Source organism: Pelodiscus sinensis, chromosome 8 (assembly GCF_052426305.1).
Source record: "Pelodiscus sinensis isolate ZL-2025 chromosome 8, ASM5242630v1, whole genome shotgun sequence".
Classification (NCBI taxonomy): domain Eukaryota; kingdom Metazoa; phylum Chordata; order Testudines; family Trionychidae; genus Pelodiscus; species Pelodiscus sinensis.
The window spans coordinates 66,981,613-66,987,612 of record NC_143059.1 but is presented as its reverse complement, the minus strand read 5'-3'; the positions used below and the strand labels follow the sequence as shown (position 1 = coordinate 66,987,612).

Sequence of the window (6,000 nt, the reverse complement as noted above, 5' to 3'; positions counted from 1 at the left end):
TGATTTGTTTCAGTTGTAAAGGTTTTTGAACTCTGAGTCTGAACCTCAAAGAAGAACATTTCTGTCTGAAAGAATCTTTTGCTAGTTCTTGTCCCTCCGGATCAAGCTGTTGCATTTCTCTCTCAGAGCTTAAACAATTATATAACACATCCCTACTATCCTCTAACTGGACAGAGATAGCTATAAAAGATCTCTCTCTATTTACTGCATCACCCCAGGGATGTTTTGCATAACATGGAACTTGCCAAACTAGAACAGGTTACGTTTCGCTAACATATGTTTGTCAATGACAAATCCTTAGAAGGAAGGCGCAAAACCTCCATAATATAACTGAAATTTTATACCATGCAGGGAAAGTTTGTTGTTTTGTTTTTCTTGGCTCTTCTTATAATCAGCCTATGTCATGAATAATTAGTATTGGTCATTCCTGTAACTTTGTTCCCTAACTAATGTAATTGCAGGAGCTGTCTTACGCCCAGAAGATAAAATTTGATCCTATGGTAAAAACACAAGCAAAGACCACCACAATAGTAAAGCCTTGTGGTGGGGCTGCCTATGTATGAGATGAAAATCAGGCTTAGAGTGACTTGATCAAGGTCACACAGATTTCCTATCTCAACCTGTAATATAATCTGATTCCTAGCCTACTGCTTTCATCACAAGACCAATCTTCTGCTCCTAACAACCATGAGCGAACTTAGGCATCTCAATTTTTTTCATTGTCAGAGTTGGAATTTTAACGTTTTACGAACATAGAATTTGCATTTGATTTCTTCTATTTTTAAAAAGAGGAAACAATTATGCAAGATGTAACAATTATTTTGCACGATTCCCTACATTTTACACTGCATTACTTGGTGACTGTGCAAAACCCCTCACCACTTCAAAACTTTACAGAGCAGCAGGTGAGTTCTATATTGTATACATATGTATTTACTGTCCATGCCAAAAGTGGGTTGTAATTGCTTGTCACTTTAAAATGTTTTATATTCTCTATTACATGTTTAAAGTTATTTTAAACATGCTTCAAACTTCTCTCCATATTTATTGTAAGTACTTATATACCTCATTAATGCAGTATCTGAGCATCTCATTGCAATCTACCAACACGTGAAAATAGTAGGTTTGGTCCTTTATCCTACAGTTTTGCATGTGAGTAATTTTACACAAAGGAGCCATCCCATTGACTTGTTCATGTTTGCCAGAATGAGACCTTTAAGACCAACTATTTCTGTTTCTCGTGTGAAAAAAGTCTGCATTTTTTTTTTAAACATAGAGTCTGTGTCTAGACTGGCAAGTTTTTTCGCAAAAGCACTTACTTTTGTGGAAAAACTTGCCAGCTGTCTACACTGGCCGCTTGAATTTCCACAAGAACACCGACTATCTCATGTAAGAAATCAGTGCTTCTTGCAGAAATACTATGCTGCTCCCGTTTGGGCAAAAGTCCTTTTGCGCAAAAGGGCCAGTGTAGACAGCTCAGATTTGTTTTGCGCAAAAAAGCCCCGATCACGAAAATGGCGATCAGGGCTTTTTTGCGCACAAGCGCGTCTAGATTGGCACAGACACTCTTCCGCAAAAAGTGCTTTTGCAGAAAAAAGTGTCCGTGCCAATCTAGACGCTCTTTTCCGCAAATGCTTTTAACGGAAAACTTTTCCGTTAAAAGCATTTGCAGAAAATCATGCCAGTCTAGTCGTAGCCAAAAAGTATATCTTTTCCGCTGCTTAAAATGACTGGTGGCTACTGCTCAAAATTTCAAAAAACAAAAATGTAGTTCAGGGCTAAAGTTATGATTTGTCTCAAAGTAGAATCTTCAGAAGGTTATTAACTGAAAATGGGTTTATAGTGAATGCTACATTACCATTTATAACTGCATAGTTTATGCTAAAATGAGACTACTGTATTCACATATCCTGCCCATTCCTTACACATGTAACCATCGTGCCCTTTTCTGTGTGCCTTCCCACAATATTGCTGCTTTTAGTGCCAGAGCCTTCTCGTCGGCAGCTCATGCCATCTGGAGCAACCTTCTGCTATCTTTCGGCTTCATCATCTCTCGACCTCCTTTCAAATTTTGTCTCAAAACTTTTCTCTGTCTCAGTGTCTCTTTCTCTTTACTGCTGTGTAACAGTGTTTCTGAAAGAAGGATCCATGGTTTGGCTCTAGTCTGTGGTAACGCCCTTACTGCGTCCCAGGTATTAAAAGGCTGGAAAACAGTGTAACATATTGCAGATCAGACATACGTTACGTAGTGTGGCAAGGTCTTTGCCCAGGCCGCTTGCTGTGGGACCCTTTCTTCAGCCACAAATCACCAGGCAATCATCTTGTGCAATCACCTGTGTCTTTCTTTTGCTTGTGCCGATTTCCCACCACCTTTTATTTACAGAGCTTAGGGGTTTTTCCAGCAGCAACTCTAGCTATCTTCTTTTGGCTGGGGCATAAGCATGCACACTCAGCCGCTCTCTGGCTCCTCCCCCTCTGGCCCACTTATATAGCCCTCTGAAGCCCACAGCTGTTTCCATTAGCCCGTCAGGCCTGGGCTTGCTCAGCTGGCTGTAATTGGCCTTTGCAGCCAGACCATGGTGGCACAGCAGGTTACTATTAAATGTATAATTCATTATCTCCATAAGTAGATCCCTACCAGATTCACAGCCACGCAAAAAGAGTCACCCTGCTATCTGGTCTCTTCTGTGAAATCTGGCTATTTGAAGGGGGGGGGAGATGGAGTTTGCAGATTGCCACCCTTGTGCTGATTTAAGAGCTGGAGATCCAGGAAGTGGCAGCTGCTGGCCAGGCACTTAGCTCTGAAGGCAGAACCCTGCCAGCAGCAGCACAGAAGTGGTGGTGGCAGAATATGGGGGTCATTGTTTTTGAGGGGATAGTGGGTAGAGATGTGGGTAACCACCAGGCATGCCATGGTTGGGGGAGCGACATGGTCACCTTCCCACACACAGGCTGTGTCTACACTGGGCCACTTATTCCGGAAAATCAGCCGCTTTTCCGGAATAAGCTGTGAGCTGTCTACACTGGCCCCTTGAATTTCCGGAAAAGCAACGATGCTCTACTGTACAAAATCAGCCGCTATTCCGGAAAAACTATTCTGCTCCCGCTCGGGCATAAGTCCTTATTCCGGAACACTGTTCCGGAAAAGGGCCAGTGTAGACAGCCCAGTAGTCTTTTACGGAAAAAAGCCCCGATCGTGAAAATGGCGATCGGGGATCTTTTCCGGAAAAGCGCGTTTACATTGGCCACAGACGCTTTTCCGGAAAAAGGGCTTTTCTGGAAAAGCAGCCTGCCAAGGTAGACACTCCTTTTCCGGAAAAACTGAAAACGAAATAGTATTCCGTTTTAAGCAGTTCCGGAAATTCATGCCAGTGTAGACACAGCCACAGAGTTAAGGCTCCTTTAACCCCCAAATACTGTGGCCTGGAGCTGGGGAGGGGCACAGCTGGAGGTGCTCCAGTTGGAGGCTCCTTTCATGCACTGGGCTCTAGCTGCTAGTTGTGGCTGGACTGGGGAGAGGCAGGACTTCCTCTTCCCCAAATGGGTCACCCACTTCTGGTAACCACCCTCCAGCTGCAGGAAGCTCTGCGGGTGTTGTCTGGGAGCCCAGCTCGGAAGGAAGTGCCACTGCCCACAACAACACAGAAGTGAGAGTGGCAATGCCACCATTGTATCATGTCACCTTTACTTCTGTGCTGCTGCTAGTAGCAGCGCTGCCTTCGGAGCTGGGCTCCTGGCCAGCAACCACCCCCTGACCAGCAGCGCAGAAGTAAAGGTGGCAATACCACAACCCCATTGTCTCTCCACAGGCTTGAGGGTCAGTGGCGCTGGAACTATTTTTTGGTGTGAGCCTCCCACCCCCACAGGTTCATGACGCTCAATGCCCCAGGCTGGGGCCACGCATAGGGTTGTGACGGTCAAACCTTGGGCCATGCTAAAGCCAAAAATGTGACCTGGACTCTGGAATTAGCTGGCTGGATCCCAGGGGATGTTGAAGCTGGCAGAACCGGCAGAACCCTGAAGGTCAGAACTTGGAGCTGGTGGAGCTGGCAGTGGATTGGCAGCAGGGCTGGTCCTTGGACACAGGGAATCTGGATGCAAAATCTGCAGGTGCTGCAGTGCGCCCTGTACCTCTGCTTCCTGTGCCTATGGATAATGCATGTGCCTTGCCACCCTCCCAACCTGTTTTTAGGTTGGGACTTCATCAGTTTACAACAGTAAAAAACTTAAATTTTATGGTTTTAGATATTTTAAGTTCTAGGGTGATGACATTTACCAAACTGGCTGAATTTGGTAGGACCCTATCCATAAACAGGGGAGCTGACAACCGCCGTGGGTCCCTGGGCAAGGTGGGGAGGAGGCAGCTCTGGAGCAGGGCTTTAGGAGGAAAGAGTGTAGCCAGTGCCCCTCAGACCCTCCCAGAGCACTTGACATGGTGCTCCTGGTGGTAATTGAAGGGTTCCAGGGCTCCGGCCGGCGGGAGCAGCTGGGCCCCTGGGCAATTGCCCCATTTGTTCCTCCCTTTGGAGGGCCTGTCCTTAAAGCAACATATTGGTCACTGTTCTTTACCCCTACACAGGGATTTAACAGGTGGCCGTGTTAGTCTGTATCTGCAAAAACAACAAGGAGTCTCTAAGGTGCCATAGGAGTCCTCATTTTAAGTAGTAAAGGTGTCAAGGAAAATATTCAGGCAGCATTTATGGCAGTTGATAAAGTTTGTCTGAAAAGTAGCAAATGTTCTTTTGAGAGTGGGCAATTCCAGCTATTCATTGAGTCATGCTCAAGCCTTTTCTCAATTACTCACTCAGTATTAACCTTGACCTCCTCTGTTTATGCATTTTCCCAGTCCAACCTCCTACAGTTTCCCATATTTTGTGAAGTAAAAGTTAAAGGGAGCAGGGGGAGGCGGGGATGAAGAAGAATCATGTCTCTTTAAGAAAATGCTTTCCTCTTGCCAGCGCCTAGTGGCAATATAGAGCCTCTGTAGTAAGTAACACACTTTACTATCCTCCAGCTTTGGAGCTGCTGCAGTGTGTCTGTGCAGCACTGCAGAATCCCCACCTACAAAAGGGAAAAACACACACAGAGAAACACTGGGCAAACAGGAAGCCCTGGACGGCCGTTTGGTAAGTAAACTATTAAATCTTGTAGCCATTTCTTAAACAAATATGCAAAAGGTGGGGCTGAGGGGGATGGTAAAGGTTGATCCTACACATTTGAAATAGATTATGCTGCATGCTGTTTTCTGCCGCTCTCAAACTGCTGGAGAGACAACTCCCCCCTCGTCCACCCTCAATACACTTTTTGCAGTATTAATCCACGTAAACTTTCATGCAACAATGAATTTGTGAAGAGGGCGAAAGATTTAAAAAAAAAAAAAAGAATTATCTAGCTTTTTCCTCTGATAGCAGAGCCAAACACAGCGAGTCTAACGACATAATGCCATCATGTGGCTAGCAAAATCCCCTTGCCCTAAAGCATCAAAAGGATGTGCTGATTTCGGTTTTTCAGTTTTCAGAAATAATCAGTGGATGAAGGAGAGACTATAGGGGAGTTGAAATCGACATTCCCATGTCTTAGGATCAGGCAGAGGAGAGGGTGAGAATCAAAGGGAGAGAAATTGGGGTAAGATTGATGTGCGAAGGCTAGCCTTATGCTTTCTCCTATGCCCCAAAATAGAAAAGGATTGGGGGAGATTGCCCCATCCTGTAAGGGAGGAGGAAGGAAGTATGGGTGTGCCTGTATCTATGTGAGTGGTATCTCTGCATGGGGGAGACGGAAAGAGTTGTGCATGGAGGAAATGGTGTGTGCATGTTGGGCGTGAGCGGTGTGAAGAGGAATAAAATTGTGAATGTTATTTAGGCTGCAGGGGAGAAATAGATTGAACTGGGGTGGGGAGAGAATAGAAAAGTGCCAGTGGAAAACCATTTGAATTTTGGGCAGGGGCAGGAAGGTGCTCTGGTAAAATGAATTGTGTTTTGAGAGGGGAAATGAAGTTTG

The 6,000-nt window shown here is 45.3% G+C and overlaps 1 protein-coding gene across 16 annotated transcripts in view; it reads left to right on the top strand.

Annotated features, from left to right (window-relative positions):
• The first annotated feature begins 4,970 nt into the window (after positions 1 to 4,970).
• The window catches only part of ADD3 (adducin 3), a 175,535-nt gene continuing 174,505 nt past the window's right edge, over positions 4,971 to 6,000 (top strand). For 7 of the 16 annotated variants that reach the window (XM_075935506.2, XM_006135016.5, XM_075935503.2 and 4 more), the window contains exon 1: positions 4,978 to 5,126. The gene's annotated coding sequence lies outside the window, so the exon portion shown is untranslated. Of the gene's footprint in view, positions 5,127 to 6,000 lie in introns of all 16 variants that reach the window. The other 9 variants (XM_075935505.2, XM_075935497.2, XM_006135012.5 and 6 more) reach the window with 6 other exon arrangements.